Source organism: Camelus dromedarius, chromosome 7 (genome assembly GCF_036321535.1).
Source record: "Camelus dromedarius isolate mCamDro1 chromosome 7, mCamDro1.pat, whole genome shotgun sequence".
NCBI lineage: Eukaryota > Metazoa > Chordata > Mammalia > Artiodactyla > Camelidae > Camelus > Camelus dromedarius.
The window spans coordinates 67,113,584-67,131,244 of record NC_087442.1 but is presented as its reverse complement, the minus strand read 5'-3'; the positions used below and the strand labels follow the sequence as shown (position 1 = coordinate 67,131,244).

The 17,661-nt window shown below is 35.0% G+C and overlaps 1 long non-coding RNA gene across 2 annotated transcripts in view; it reads right to left on the bottom strand.

Moving 5' to 3' along the window:
* LOC105087350 (uncharacterized) overlaps positions 1 to 17,661 on the bottom strand; it is a 210,582-nt gene that overhangs the window by 170,348 nt on the left and 22,573 nt on the right. Inside the window, exons 1-2 of one of the 2 annotated variants that reach the window (XR_004137750.2) lie at positions 16,965 to 17,167; positions 9,664 to 9,745 (exon numbers count right to left, since the gene is read on the bottom strand). This is a non-coding gene — a long non-coding RNA (uncharacterized LOC105087350). Of the gene's footprint in view, positions 1 to 9,663; positions 9,746 to 16,964; positions 17,168 to 17,661 lie in introns of those variants that run through there. The other variant, XR_004137749.2, reaches the window with a different exon arrangement.

Here is a 17,661-nt window from a genome sequence, read left to right as displayed (position 1 = left end):
TGTGCTAAACTTTTGAAAATTGTGAAGTACTATAGAATTTAAAGAATTGTTCCTTTAATAACAAATAAATATATAATATTAAGTTTAAAGCTTTAAAAAAATAAAATCATATGGCCCAGTACACAGCAAATGCTCAATTATCACTTCTTAATACATGAAAAATAATTAGACTAACTGGTGGAGAGATGAAAAATGACAACACATTTTTTCAAGCAAATAAAAGCAGAAATAATTCACTGCCAATAAATACACACTGCATTAACTTTGAGTATACTGTATGATTATAATGTATGATAGAAATAGCACAAATGCTAAAATGGAGAAAATGGGAATACACTGTTACAGAGTTCTTACACTGTAGATGAATGATGTATTTTGAAGGTAGATTATAAGTTAAAGATATATATTGTAAAGGACTCCAAAATTAAAAAGAGGTAAAACCAGTATAGCAATAGTGAGGAAAATGCAATCACAGAAAATATGTAATACAAGCAAGGCAGAAAAGAAGAAAATTATAAAAAGTACAGAAATAGAAAGCAACTAGCAAGATGGCTCATTTAAAAGCAAATATATTACATTAAAAGCAAATGGTCTAGAAATGCCAGTTAAAAGAAATAGATTATTATGTGAGACTTAAAAAGTAGATCCACCTCTAAGCTGCCTACAAGAAACTTTAAATATTAAGAAATAAACAGGTTAAAAGTAAAAATATGGAAATGTATAGCATGCAAAAACATTTTAAAGCTGAAATGTCTAAAATGGCTTTACTCGTGATACCCTAAAATTGGAAATAACCTTAAGTTTCCTAATGGTGAAGAGATAAACTGGTATAGCCATACAATGAAGTATTATTCAGCAATGTTAAGAAATGAAATTCTTATTCACCCAGTAACATGGGTTAATCACAAATAAGCTACTCTAATTCAAAGAAACTGGCCTCATAAAGCTACATAACATATAATTCATTTATATGATATTATAGAAAAACTATACATAACTTCATTCAGATCAGTGGTTGCCAAGCACTAGTTGTAGGAGGACGGGTTAATGACACAGGGCAAGAGTATTTAGGGGGAACGAAATTGCCCTGCATCTTGTTTGTAATGATGGTGACTGAGTATATACATTTATCAAATTCATCAAACTGTACACTTGAGGGTGAGTTGTATAATATGTAAATTATACCTTAATAAATCTGACTTCATAAAAGTACATTACACACTAAAGATGTGTTAATAAGCAGGTCAAATATTTTTCTTCTCTTCATACACATTAAAAAGAGGTATAAAATGTCCCTTTGGAAACATGTGTCAAGCAGCTCCGTATTTCAGAACCAGCATCAAAGCTTGAGGCTTTAATGCTATTAATTTTCTCTGGTTCAGCTCTAGGCACCCTGGAGGGCACTAAATAAATAGTCCTTGACTGAATGACTGTTCTTTATAGTTCCTGCAACACAAAGTTTAGTAACCATTGACTGGAGAGTAGAAAAGGGAGGTTGGAAACTATAATTTTTGAGAGGGCAGAAACAAGCCCCTGGAACTGTGTGCCATGTCTTAACCTTCATGCTTAAGCATAGTCAAGAGGAAATACAGCAAAAGGATCAAGGAATTATGAGTCCCAGCCTCCCTGCTCTATGTCTTGTTCTTCAATGACAGCTCACCTCCTCTCTCCCCATCCTCCTCCTCCACCCTCCCCCGTCCCTCTTCTCCCTCCCTCCTCCTCCTCCCCCTCACACTTACACAGGTATTGTATATACTGAAACTCTGGGTATGCTTTATTTTCACAGAAGCACAAATATCTGAAAAAGATTTATTTGCATTTTGAAACCGATCAATGGCTTAGGCTTTAGCTCCTAGATACCAATCACATTTGAACTAGAAGGGAAGCACTTGCCCAAACGCCCTAAATCATACTTCTACGACTGGCCACTCCCCGAACCACAAAATCAACCACTCCTTATCTTTAAATTATTACCAAATATACATGGAACTCTGGAAAGATGCAAAATGTTCTCTGGATAGTAAGAGGCTCACCAAGTTCATTTAGTTAGCTATCGATCTTATTCCAAAGAACCTTCCCATGTAATGCTTATGCCTCAAAGCCAGTTGGCCAATTCCCCTCTCCCCTAGGAAGCATATTTGGAAATCAAGGATTTCAGTAGCACAAAACTCATAATAAGAAATCTAGACCCAAAATGTTAATTTCAGAGATGACCTGCTCACTTTGTGTTAATTATAAAAATAAACTGTCAGATCACAGGTAAAGGATAAATTAATTTGTAAAAGAAAGAACCTGCTGGATTGTATGAAGGACAGAGGTACAGTGTAAATCAGAACTGCTCTGTTCTCACTCTCCTTTACTTTTGGCATAGTTCTCTTGATGCCAAAGAGAGGATATATACGTTTGGGAGAGCCAGGCTCATCAGAAACACCTAGGGCTGGGTGTGTACTAAAAATGCAAATTTCCAAGACAGGCCATGCAGATCCTGTTCCATTTAGGCTGGGGTGGACCTCAAGTTTCACTCAAGGATTCATTCACATGAATCTGATGACTAGCCAAATTTGGGAAATACTGCTGTCATTCCTTATCTTTCCTGGTCATTCCAAGTCAGAGGAAAAGGAACTAACATTGCATAGAAAGAGTGTACAAATATTTTACACACATTTTGAAAGCATCTCTCAACTGAGTTTCATCTAAGTTAGATATAATTACTTACATTTCCTGAGAGGTAATTAAACTCTGTATTTTAAGAGATTAACAATCCAAAATTACAAAGCATGACTGGGACATTGTGCTTTACACCAGAAACTGACACACTGTAACTGACAGTACTTCAATTAAAAAAAAGAAATTACAACCTGCAGAGAAGTTTGAGAATCATACATTACAAACATAAACATTATACTAAACAATTAACATAAGTACGGTTCAACTGACTTCTCAAAAAACACATCTATAGTTCAGATTTTAAGTCCTAACCTTCTTTTAGTAGTAAATCATCCTACCTACGCAAATTTCCAAACTTTTCCAAGAGCTGAGCTGAGTTACAGGTTTGCTAGATGAACATTTGCTTACGAGAACCTTCAGAGTCAGTTCTATTTATAAGGAACTGTTTATGTCCTGATCCTGCCTGGTCTGCTGATCTTTTTGGTTTCCTCATCATTCAATACTATACACCTTTCTCTTTGAATAGTCACCTCCTTACATTTGGAATTTTAACACAAATGACAGGTTATCCTTGGTCTCTCTGACTGCCATTGGTCAAAATTCTCATTTACCTACAGTTTCATCAAATAGTATTTTTAAGGAGTTCTCTTTCTCTAGGTGCAACTTTTGTCCTGCAAAATCACATCTCTCTCCCTCTCCTGCACCTTGAGCTGATTTTGTTTGAGCAGGCTGTAACCTAGGTTGAATGTTCCACATTCCAGTGAAAGAATTATTTTAAGATGCAGACTAGAATAGAGATAAAAGGTTTGGGCTTTGAGGTAAAATGCCCACTAATTTCGAATACTGACTCATCATGCTATATGACTAGGTCAAATCATGTAACACATCTAAATAAGATCATCTATAACCCATTCTCCATGCAACAGGTATTTACAAAGCACTATCTGTCATCTGTTTTGTCAATCTTTCTATTCTCTTCTGCTCAGCAACCTCACCCCACCCCTTCACTAGCTAAGTTCCAATAATAAGTGATAAATACATATATTCAGGTTTCTAAATATGCCAGGAACTCTCTCAGCTCCTGCTTTTTGCACAAGCTTTGTTTCATTTGCTTAGGGTACTCTCACCACCACCACCTCCACGTCAGCTAATTCTTACCATAAAACGATGATCAGGAGTGATTTTGCCATGTAAAGAATAAATGAATGCTAATATCTGATTGCTGAATCCAAAAAGGTTTCACAGAGGAGGCTGATCTCAAAGGATGAGTATGTCATTGGGCAAACTGAAAAATGAAATTCACACAGAAAAACAGCCCAACCAAAGGAACAGAGGTAAAAGGGGAAGGCAAGAGCAAGAGCACAAAATTGGGGAGAAATTCATTGGTACAACGTGACTCAGGTGAAGGATATTGTCTGAGCAGGATCGGTACCAGCCAATACAGCAATTCTCTTGGCGAGGGAGAGGTCATAGGTCAACTATAAAATATATCTTTGGCTAGATTCCAAGACTCAATTTCTTCAGGAAAGATATGCCTCCCTTTTCCTGCCTTCTAACTAATGTTTCGTGTTTCCACTTTGCACTTTTTCCCATCCTGCACTGCTCTTTCGATTAATGACTCCACTGGAGGATTGGCCTGGTTTTGGATCCAGGCCTCTTTCATGGAAAGTTGTCTCATATCTAAGCCTCAAAACCATGCACTGCTGCCTTTGGTAAAATTCATTCACTCTCTCACTTGGCCTAACCTGAAACCAGACACACACGATTCCAGCCAGAGGCCCAGGCTCCCTCTGACCACAGGTGAGATGATACCAGTGATCCACTTACGTAACAATTCAGCAGTCAGATTTAAATTAGAAAACAATTCTGGCTAACTCAATTGTTTTAATTTACTAGAGTTATGAGCTATCAGTGTGTAGCCTACAGAATCCAAAAACTACCTGAACAACTAGGCCTTCAGGAGAATAGGAACCAGGATCTCTCTAGAGGCCTCACTTAAAAGTAGCTTTTAGGAAGGCTATCAAAGGAAAATATCAAATGTCAAAGAAAGTATCTTTGAAGATCTGCCGTCAGAATGACTCAATTCCAAGTTCGTTCCATTGCTGAGCTATTTACACTAGACTCAAAATCCCAGCAGTCAAATTGGCTTAGCTTGGATGTCACACGGGTTCTCAGGTCAGTGGGACCAGGGGTAGAGGGGCATAGGAAATCAGTACACCTCACTGACAATTCCATCATGACCCATGAGATGGAGGTGGAGACATTTCTAAAAGAAAGATGGGGTGCTGTTACCAATGACAGAGTAAAGGGTGACAGACAGGAAAAATCAAAAGGTATCTCCTATAATGTTCGTGCCTCTTGTGGATAAACCTGGCCAAAAGCATGCAAAAAGTATTAAGGTAATGTTCCTAGTGAGTATTTCTCAGTTCTAACGACCTACAACCGATCATGCATTTGTCAACTTGCTACATACTTAAAAGCCACATGTGGAGCCTTACACAGGAGGCTGACTGTGTTCCGTTTACCAAGTGAGCAATCAGTCCAGCATCCTCCTGCACTCCAATCCTGTAACCTCAGGATGGTACCTTATCATCCTACCTCAAATGTGTTCTTTAATTTTACAAAAATCACACATAGCCAGGACTCCAGAGAAACTGATTCAACAAGAACTGCCTACATGGAAAAGGGCCTGAACGTGTATAGCAGCTCTTTCCATGGTCACCATGCTCAACCACACTGACCCACCAAGCATGTTCTGTGTTGTTGGCAGGAAAGTTGGTAGTTTGGTGGTTTGCTAAACTTCATACTGAAACAGGTGGTTTATGAAAGAATATAGTGTAAACTTTTTCCCCAAACTTCTCCGTTTGTGCCAAGCTCGAAGAGACGTTGGAGAGGACCCAGGAAAACATGTGAACTAGGGAGAGTTTTGCATCGGCATCCTCCCGTCTTCCCACATACCCCGTTTCTATGTTGGAGTCTAACGCTGATGGACCTTCATACTCTCAGCTTCCTGTATCCCTAATAGTTAAAACCAGAAAAGGGTCTACTGTCAGTCATTTGCCTCTTAGTTTAATTTAGACTGAAACTACTAGGCTTTAAATCAAGGTATGATAAAATGCTTCGTCCTCTGCTGAAGGATTTAAGAAATCACAAAAGAGTTTGAGGGGCAGAGAAATTTCTCAGGACCACTGAAATGATACTACATGATCAGTTACTCTCATATTTAAACTAAAATTTTTTAAATAATATTTTAAAGTATTTCTCTGAGTTTTCAAGCTCTCAGGAGTTTTCTCAAACTGTATCTGTTATCCATTAACTTACTGCAAGAGTAAATGTATCCAGAAACACCAAAATTGTATATGTGGCTAAAAGTCAGAATACAGTGAAAGACACCAAGTGATAGCAAATTTTCACATTTTAAAAATCACCTCTGTTTCAAATCTCAACTGCCCAATCATCCACAAATTACTGACTCAGCATTTTTAAAGTCCCATTAGAAATTTTTCTCCTGCAATTTATCTGAAAGTAGTCCTAAATCATTTTAGAAAACCTAGTTCTAAAGAAAACTGTAGAAGGCAAGGAAAAATAGTTTTCCAGAAGTTTTTTGTAAATGCCCCCTTTACTAATATATAATTTCATTACACAAGCAATATATGGCCATTGTATAAAAATTAGAAATAAGAAAAATCAGCTTTAATCCCTCCATGCACAAATAACTCTGTTGACACTTTGGTATATAGCCTTTCAGATTTTTCTACACATCTGTCTGTATTACAGATTAGATCATACTGTATATATTATTTTTAATCTGTACCATTCATTAAATACATCAGGCACACCTTCCTCTATCAACAAATATAAATCTATAAACATACCAAGGCCCTCTTAGTATGCCAATTTTTGAACACTGTGCGTTAGTATTCATTTACCAATTTCTTATCTTTTGGACATTTCAGTTGTTTTCAAGTTTGTTTTTCTATTATATATATGATAAACTAGTGAATATTCCTGTATAGGAAACAAATCATTTATTAACTATGCTTGAGTATCAGAAAACAACTACGTTTTATCTATCTAAAAGCACTTAGCAAGTAATCTGAGATATCTGAAAACATATTTAAAACTGAGTACCAAGTCAAATATTTTCTAAACCACAAGTTGATTATGAAACTAATCTTTAGTTCTTTGCTCAGAATTAGATAATTTTATTCAAAGCACAATTAGAACTGATTTGAAAAAGAGAAACAGAAAAGAAAGTAATTAGAAGTAATTGAACTAGAAACAAGAGGCATTTTGACTGTTGCCTTTGGGTGTGTTGCCTTTGAGTGTTAAGAAAAACATTCAATAGTAATAATGAATACTGTAATTTTTTCCAAGTTTATTTTTATTGAAGTATCATTGATTTACTATAATTTAAAAATACATAATATTCATTGGCTATTTTCTGTGTCAGGTATTGTTCTAACTGGCTTATATTCAGTATATCATTTAACTATGAGATAGTTAATAGTATTGTTATCCCCATTTCACAGACGGGAAAATTATACTAAGAGCAGATGAACTCTTGTAGTTTGGGGAGACAATGAGTATACACAGTAAACATACTCTGTCAAAGGGACAGGAAACCACTGCATGCCCAAATATATGCACAGTACCATGATTTATATACACAGTTCAAAGATTAATGATCTAAATCACCAAAAAGACTTAAGAGCAGGTACTGTGCAACATACTTATATATTTCAATCTAAAAATCTTTAACTCAATATTTAAATGAATAAACTTCAATTTTCTAAAAAAAAATGCTCTTGTCTATACAATGTGCTTCTAGCCACATGTAACTCTTGAACAGCTGAAAGGTAAGTGGTATAACTGAGAAAATGAACTTTTAATTTTCTATCTCAATATAGTTTAAATTTTAAAACTGAAAACTGTCTTTGTAGGACTACATCTCACTTTAATCTTTATATAGAATAGGGCGGTATTATAGTTCACACACTGGGAAAGTACACTGTTTCCCATACTACACATAAACACATCACTGTTCTAGTTGATGTCAATGGAGTGATTCAATTTAAACAGTAGTTTTCTATGCAGCACTGTAATATTATAATGTGTTTATCTGAATTTTGCCTACAGTCACCTGAAGTTAAAGTGTATTATGTAAACTGAGTTGATAATTAAGTTGAAGTATTCATTTTAATTGTAACTTGAATATAATTATGTTTATAGTTTAAAAATAACTATGAACCTATCTTTAAACTTAAAATATAGGTTTATTATTGTTGCATAATTAAGTGAAGATTTAGAAGCTGGTACAACAGTAGGAATAATAAAAAGACTAGAAGAAAATATGTTGCAAGTTCACAATGAGTGACAACTATAATTTACTGTCAGAATAAAAGGAAGAAAGTTGTATAAAAAATAAACGTAATAATTTAGAAAATATTAAGATACTTTTTTCAGCAAAAAACATAAGTAATTTGGTAAGATTTTTCTCAAAAGTCACAGAACCAATTAAATTAGTGTTTGAAATCAGAATTAAATGTAAAAAGTTTTTGAATGTTTTTAAACAAGATTTGAGCTTACAACTTTGGCAATATATCAAATGAAGGATTTTTCAAAAACAAAGAAATCAATCTTAGATGGTAAGATGGTAAAAAGAAATTATTTTAGTTATAAAAATTTTTTAAGGAAATTATGACTAAAGAGGTAATTACAAAAGTGAAATGTCCTCAAAGAAGTCAGCAGTTAATCATGATAGAAAAATCAGCTGGTTCAAAATTTTTTTAATTGTGAATACTTTCCTGTAGCTTTAGTTGAGTTACACAATATGACATCCTTCCTGATAAATATTTTTGAGATGGTTTTGTCTCAAAGGACTTAAAATTTGAAAAAGAAATCAATTCTCAGCATAAAAAGTCTAAGCTGGAATAATTTTAAATCTTTTGCATCTTTCTAAGAATTATAGGTAATATAAAAAAGTCTGTTTCTATCATGACTGATGGTGTTCAAGCTATATCAAGTTAAAATCTGGATTCATCAGGATTTTAAGATAATAAATTGCTATGTACCAAAAAACAAGAGATGTAAAATATCTTATTAATAAATTTATATTGCTTACATATTAAATATTAAAATAGTATTTTAGCATATTCAGTTAAGTAAGTTATAGTTTTTAAAAACTGATTTTATCTGTTTCTTATTACCTTTTTTAATGTGGCTGCTGGAAAGTTAAAAATTACATGTTTGTTTGTATTATATTTCTACTGGATAGTACTGATATATAAAAACTTTATCTCCCTAAGTGTTAGATAAAAGATATTTTAAGCTGTCTAAGTTTTCCAAGAATGCTTTGATTTAGTAATTTCTCTCTGTAACATTTATGTAGAAATTTAGAAAAATACAAAAAAGAAAAAGAAAAAAGAAAACTTTAAATTACCCATAACTGAATTTAGAATTACTATTAATATTTTGATGTGTTTTCTGGTCTTTTTCTTAAATTAGTCTCTCCACTCTCTCTCCTCCTCTCCCTCCCTTTCCCCTCCCTCCCTCTCCTCACTAGCATGAAGTGAAACAGAACATTCTATTTTTTCCAAAACAAACTCGAGCCAGTAAAAAAAAATGAAAAGTGAACTCAAGCTTAGCCATGAAAAGATTAGAGAAACTATGCCTTTTGGGGACTTAATGATTAAAAGCAAAATATCCCATTTCTCTGCAAAAGCCACTGACAAGAGAATGAAAAGACAAGCAATAGACTGGGAGAAAATATTTGCCAAAGACACATCTGATGAAGGACTCTTATCCAAAATATACAAAGAACTTTTAAAACCCAACAATAAGAAAGCAAACAACCTGATTCAAACATGGGCCAAAAACCATCACAGACATCTGATCAAAGAAGATACATGACAGCAAATGAATGTATGAAAAGATGCTCCACATCATGTGTCATCAGGGAAATGCAAATTCAAACAACGAGATATCATTACATACCGGTTATAACAGCCAAAATCCAGAACACTGGCAACAGCAAACGCTGACAGAGGTGTAGCAGAACAAGAATTCTCATTCATTGCTGGTGGGAAAGAAAAATGGTACAGCTACTTTAGAAGGCAGTTTGGCATTTTCTTATAAAACTGAATATACTCTTACCATACAATCCAGCAATCATACTATTTGGTATTTGCTCAACAAAGTAGAAAATTTATATACACACAGATGTTTACAGCAGCTTTATTCATTATTGCCAAAAGCTGGAAGCAAGAGAGACGTTCTTTAGCAGGTGAGTGAATAAATAAACTGTGAAGCAGCCAGGCAATGGAATAGAGTACTAAGCACTGAAAAGGAATGAGCTATCAAGCCATGAAATGACATGGAAGAAACTTAAATGCATATTACTAAGTGAAAGAAGCCATTGTGAAAAAGCTACATGCTGTATGATTCCTATATTACATGCTGAAAAAGACAAAACGATGAAGATGGTAAAGATCAAAGGTTGCCAGGGACTGTGGGGAGGATGAACTGGGAAAGCACAGAGGGTTTTTAGGGCAGTGAAAATACTGTGTGTGATACTACTATAATGGTGGACACTCATCATTATAATTCGTCCAAATTCATAGAATGCACAATACCAAGAGTGAACCCCAATGTAAGCTATGGGGTTTTTTAGGGCAATTATAATGTGTCAATGTAATTCATCACTTGTAGCAAGTGTACCACTAGGATGGGGACGTTGATAATGGGGGAGGCTATGCAGGTGCGGGCGTGGGAGGGTATGTGGGAAATCTCTCTACCTTCTACACGATTTTGCTGTGAACCTAAAACTGCTCAAAAAAGGTCATTTTTTTAAGTACAAGATATTCTATTTTTCTTTCTCTGAAATTAGGTAAGACTTTCCCCACCCTAGATTTTTTCTCTAGGCTCCCCAAAAGAAGTAACATATTTTAGAAACTGTGAGATGTTGTTCCATTTAAGTGAGTTAAAAGCAATTTATGGAGAAGATACCTAAAGTTAAATCAGTTAAACAAATTTGGACAATGGTAGCTCCTTGGAAGAATAATTAGTATCTTTAAGTGAGTGAATCACAAAAACTTGCATGAATGTCATGTGTTTCAAGCAATCATTTACAAACACAGTGTACTTACCATCATCACTATTACTAGTAATTGACAGAGTATGTGTCTAACATTTCTCTATATGTAGAGCACAAGTCTATGTGTGCCTTTCAAGTCTTTCCATTTCATTTACTCAATAGACAATATGTACTACTCATTGAAATGAACGCAATTTCAGATAACTCTTAGTTACTGTAGAATCATTTTTAAAAACTGTGAAGTGCACATGTTGGTAGTGGTAGTGTTGTAGTTATTAAATAGGAGCCTCTTGATATTTTTCTGTTAATTTTGGAAAGGCTAGATTAGAAAGGAAGCTTTAGGGTAGATTTCTCAATATTACTGTGTATTATAGGTATTTCTTCTTTACATGAAGTTTGAAATTTGCATCAGTTGATAATGAGAGCAATTTAATCTCAATCACTTCATGTCAAGTTTTAACTGGAAATTCAGAAACCTAGAACAAAATTATTTGAAAACAAATCACATACACTAACAATTGTCTCTACACTAGAGCCTATGCCACAAAGTCCAGGGGAACATCAATTTCTAGTTGGCAACAATCACCTCACTTAGAGGCTATTCACCTTAGGAACATTAGCTATTATCCTGATATATTTTCATTTTGTTCTTCCTCCTCTCTCTATAGAAGCAACATACCCCTCAAGCAGATACAACGTGTATTTCAGATATAATGTATACTTCAACACAAAAGTGCATCCTCTCTCTTACTTTATGGAGTAAGCAGTGATAAATTCTAGAATTAACTTCTCCAAGTGATGTAATTTGTCCTACATTAAAGCATTTGAAGAGTGCATTTTTCTGAGGTTTTTCGTAATCTACCCAAAGTATAAGCTGATAATAGCATAAATGTTGCTACTTTAAATAATGTTCTTATAGCTCCACAACTAGTAAGGAATAAAACTGTTTTCCCCTAAATTTCTTGTTTTGTTAGTCAGACATGATTAATCTCATGCATTGTATCTGCATATTCCTTGGTACAGAAGATGCTAATGTTACGTTATTTTGAATTGAAAAGTTTACGTTTGTGGCCTTTTCTCCCTATTTATCGCTCGGCTTGTTGCATTAACAAGAAGTGATGAAGTTTAATTACTTTAATGAAAATCAACTTAAAACTTACTATTTTGCCCAAGTTCTAATGGCAATCCACTTTAGAATGAACAACAAAAGCAGACCGAGTGAATCACAGTACTTACAGCATGCTAAGTAATAGAAAGGAATCCTTATTTATTAGAATGACACTAGCCTTTTGTGGTACAGAAAATTGATTATGCTTTCCTGATTTGTTTGCTTTCTTCCTCCTCTACAGGGCTACATGGCTTCTGTATAATTCCTAACTTGTTATTGCCAGCTAGCAAGAGTGTAGCTATTACTTTCTTAGATGATACATTATGGTAAGTTAAAATGTAACCAAATAATAGAATTTAAAGTATCTAAAGTCCTAGAACACAAATTTTTCATCTAAAGGGTCACATATTAAATTTCAAACAACTGGGAGAAGCAGTCACTTCTGCTTGATTTGTGTGCCTGTGTTAATTAAGGAGATTGGGGAGTGGGGGGAAGATGAGGAAGAATCTGTACAATATGTTCATGACTGGCTGTCATTTCTTTCTTTCTCAGATAATTCCAAAATTTTGTTTTATTCAGTTATTAAACTGTCTGACAAAATTGGTATTATGAATATCCTACAGTTTTTGCAAGGGAAGAAAGACATCTTGTCATGTTTGACATAAAATATTCAATAGCAGGTGATGAATAATACTGAAGAATTGAGAAATTTAGTCCCTAAAATTTCATATCTATGCCTGCCTAAGTTATCTCAAATATACCAGTTACGTGACCTTAGGCAAGTTACTAAGCTATAGTCAGTTTTGTCATGAAAACCCCCTAGGATTTTTATAAAGATTAAGAAAGAAATGCATATAAAGAGCTGAGCACAAAACCTGCTTTTTAATAGCAGATATTCAACACATAATTTTTATCATTATTACTGTTACAGCTAATATTACTCATGAATCCTTTAAAGATATCAGTTAAGTAGACATTTAATAGATGCCTGTTTTTATCATTGTTAGTATTGCTGTTATTGTGAAGAATGTTATTTTGTCTTCCTCTCAAGCACTGAATGAGCAAAGGGCATTCTGTCCATCTATTCCTACCATTCTTCCAAAAAAGATGCTATTTCCACTTTGGGACTTACATTGGACTTGGGGCTTTTTTACATTATTTATCACGAGAGCACCAACTCTATTTCTAGCACATGTGCTAGGTGTAGAGGGAACAGAGTAGAAGCATGAGATACAAGTATTAGTAAGATACTTGGAGTCCATGCAGCCAAGGCTGCTGATGGCAGTGACAACAACAAATGAGAGCCTGGGCTTCATCCCTTCACAGCATTTAAACCAGCTTGAAAAAGCTTCAAATTGGGGAAGGACAACCAGTCCTCTTCCACCTACTTTCAGAATGAGAATGGCAATAATATAAATGTCTGCCAGCCTCGATTTATAGCCCATTTATTCTTGAACAATGTTGAAAATAACAAAATCCCAGTAGACTTTGCTGGGACAGAATCTGAGCTGGTAGCAGACAAGGTCTTCCCTAGAATGCACTAGAATCTTAGGCATAATCCTAGAAGATGCAGAAAGCAAAGAACAAAGATTATCATTTCAACATTTAAAAAAAAGTTTTGTCCCCAGTATCCTCCTAATAGAAAAAGGGAAAGACTTTCTTCAAGGAGTACATTTGTAATTTCTTTTTATTTTCCCTAGAGCACAAACGTGTGTGTGCTCGACTCAATTTCCTAGGTAATTTCTCATCTTACGAATATGAATTCAAAACTATTATCTGAAATAATTAGACACAATCATTAAAAACATAGAAGGATACAAGAACTAAGAAAAATGGAGTTGTTGAAATGAAGCTTTCCTTTTTTTTTAAATTGAAGTATGAGATGAAGCTTTCTTCCTATTTTTCTTCCCTTATTTTTCTTGACTCACCCACAAGGATAGACATTGTCTGTTAACAGTGGTAGGAAAGAAAAATGCTGACCAAGATGCAACATGCAAAGCAAAGGGAAAAGAAAGCAGAGCAGATATGCATAAGCCAAAGAAAATGAGCAAGGAGACAGAGAGAGAAAGAGAGAAAAATGGGACGTTAGGTCACCTACCTAGAAAAAGAAAAACAAGGGACATTGGAAGACTGTTACAGAACAAGGGAAGGCCCGGGACGAGTAAGAAAGAAGGAGCACAAAAGTAAATGAGGAATGAAAGAAACTCCAAGGAAAGGACAAAGGACAGAGTAGAAAATATGTAATTATTTGAAAAAAATGAAACAAAAATGAAGGAAAAGAATGATCACAGCACACTTCCGCTGCCAGGAAAAAAAAGGAATACAAAGAGAAGATTCAGAGAGACCAAATGCATTTTGAACATACTTTTCTTAAAATGGACAAATTTAAGGACACACTAAAGTTACAAATACTAAAAACGCCTTCAGATGAAAATCAAGGTCATAAAAGGCAAATACTCTAGGGAAGAAAGAGAAGTCTAATTATAGGTCACTGGCACTTCCTAAAAAATGCTTTTACTGCCTCATAAACATATGTTGGCAAACCACGCATGGATAAAGGGGGTGCTGGGTGTTGTCAAGGGTTTTGTGTATGAAGCAACACAACAAAAGATAAAAGATGTTCTGGATTTATAGAAGGGTCAAAGAAACCAAATCTTTCTCTTTGGACTCAAGAAGAGGGTAAGATTAAAAATCACTCAAGTGATAAGATGATACAAACGGGATGATGTTATGTCTTTAGAAAAGAGAGATAAAACAAAGATAATATGACTTAAATATTGTTTTTTAGGAGAAAGATGTCAAGTTAGGGGAAAAACACTTTAAAGTGTTTTGGAAATGCTCTATGAGGAGGTAAAGGGTGGTGGTTAAGTATAATGATTACAAATCAGAAGTTGTAGGTTTGAAGTCTGGTTCTGCCACTTAGTGAGTGGTATATAGCAAGGAGCTTAACCACTCTCTGTTTACTCATCTATAAAATGGGTATCATAAAATTGTTCTGAAGATTAAATAGGATACTGAATATAAATCACTGGGCCCAGTGTTAAGTACATAAAAAGTATGCAACCACAAGTACTGTATTTGTAATAGATAAAACAGAGCGAACATGTAAAAATCTTGGTAACAATTGTAAAACAAACAATAACTTATTTAGATCTTTAAATGTCTCATTAACATCATATAATTATGTCTTGGTAAATACCCCATTGTTACAGAACCATGTTGATGGAATTCTCCTTTTGAGGAAACTTACAATTAGTTCATTTGGGGATTTTTGTTTTTCAAGTCTATGAAGAATGGTAATAGTTTAAAAACAAGGATTATGAATGATACTCTGGTGACAGAAAGTAAATTCTCAAAAATAAAACTCCAGATGGGAAAGAATACTGTGATTATATGCCAAGTACTTTTGGGTACAGCTCACTGCTTAATCATTCCATGAATGCTTTTGAAGGAGAAATCAGACTCCTGCCTTCTAATTTCTACTGATAGGCAGAAACGTGTCTTTCGGCTAAAAGACTATTTAGATCTAACAGACTTAAAAGAGAAACTTGTTTCAGAATGAGAAATTTAAGATGAGTAAATAAACAAAATTATTAATTATACAGGTGTTGTGGGAAAATTCTGTGACAGCAAAAGTACTCATGACTCTGGACAGGAATTTTGTAGATAGGAATTTTGTCTATGTTTAATTTCTCCCACTACAATAAAAGTTCAAAGTATAATACCAATGTTCAGTAACACAAATTTGAGTGTTAAAAGTACAAACATAACAGACACTTTAAATTTAATGAAGTATATGAAATTATTGACCAATCTCTCAAATATTTTCAGTTCTATTTTTAAATTATTAATTTTTGCTCTTTTGAATTCTAATTCTTACTTCTATCCTTTCTTAAACTTATATGTATAATTCAGTATTTAACACACTGATTTTTCATTGTTTTTCTTTTTTGATATTTTTAAAACAAGAAATTTTCTCTTTGGGCACAACTGTAGTGGCTCTGCATAGGAAGTACAACTAAAATTCATAGTGTTTTTTTAAATTAATTTCTGTATATTCCAAAATCTTTGCTTTGACTTCATATAGTTTTAATGTATTGCATCTGCACTTGATTATATCAATAAAGAATTCTCATTCCATCTGGAGAACAGGTACTACTTTCTCGTACTCACTGCCTTTATTTCAAAGTAGGATAATGTCATTCACCTGGTAGAAAAAGTAATTAGTAATTGATTGATTATAACTGAGCTTAGTTCCAAGTTTAAAAAAATGTCAAATTATAGACAAATTGAGTAAAATATTTTTCAGTTATTTAGAAGCCGTTAATTATGACACACAGGAAAAAGGAGGAGGTGGGGAGGACAAGGAGGAACAGGAGGAGGAAAATGAGGGTTGGGGAGAAAGGAGGACAAAGAGAGAAACAGTAACCTAAGATTTTAAAAGCCTCAAGTTCTATACACCAGACCCAGTTCATCTGAGGAGACTCTAGACTCATTTTCTTTAAATATAAAACAAGGGAGTTCTCATACCCATAGGAACCGAAGATCCTCCTCTATATGTGTTGTTACGGTTCAACCTAAGATGATTGTTTGATAGATAAATAGGTAGATAATATATGCATATATATTCATCATAAACCGATTAATCACATAATGGAACATGAAATTGTAGCTTCTCCAAATTAGAAAGAAAAACGCCATCTAATTTAACATCTAATTCGACAACTCAAGTGATGACTAAAATTCCTAGGCAAAAATACCTGCCAACAGTCCATTTATCCTCTTGCTAACACCTGTAGTAACAGGGAACTCGTTATAACCTGAATCAGCCAGTCTGTCTTCGAAATGCTGACTCACATAAAATATGCTTTTCTGTAACTTTATCCATTCTAACTGGTCTAAAGTAGTAGGCACACCACGCAAAGCCATTCATTTCCATCTAAAGTCACGGATACTTTTTCGGTCAGTTTAAGGCTGCAGGACCGGAACTCAAATTCTTACAGAGATAAGGTAACAACAACAACATTAATAATCATTACATATTTGTTATTAGACGAAATCTTCTCTCCCTGCTTCAGCGATATTTCCACCAACCTGTTAGCTACTGAAGCACGTCCCTGTGGATTAAAGTCACCTTTCTCATGAAAAACCCGTGGCCTCTCCGGGAGTATGTTACTCTGCGTTTGCCTAAGAAACGCTCTCTTCGGCTCTCACACAAGCCCCGGCCCGTTTCCCTCCTCGAGCCAGCGGCTGCGGGGGCCCCGGGCGAGGCTCCCAGACCTGATGGCTCCCGACCCGGCGGCAGCGGCGCGCCGAAGCGGAGGACTGTGGGTAATTGCGGGGCTGGGCTGGGCTATTCACGGTCAGGCTGCGCGTGCTCAGCTGTAGCTAGTGAGCCCACGTGGGGAGGCGTGCCCGCGCTTCTGAAAACTTCGCGAGGCCAACTTTTAAGCGAGATCTCCCGATTTTTAAATGTTGGCAACTATTTCAAATTTTTCAAAGACAACACAGAGACGAAGAAAGCAAACTGTGTATCTGTAGGCTGAATTTGACCCAAGGCTGCCAGTTTAGAGTTTCTGCCTCAGGCTTCTGATAACAGCAAGGCTTTGTTTGTTCCTCCCTCCCCCAGCCCCCACCGTGTACCCTGACTGTTAATTCCACACTGGGGGTGATGAGAGATCAAATTTTAGGGACAAAAGCCTCTATTTATATTCACTAGATAAAGAATTATAAATAAGGGATATTAAGGGTGTTTATGATGTTTTATTTGCTATTTTAGAGAACTTGATGT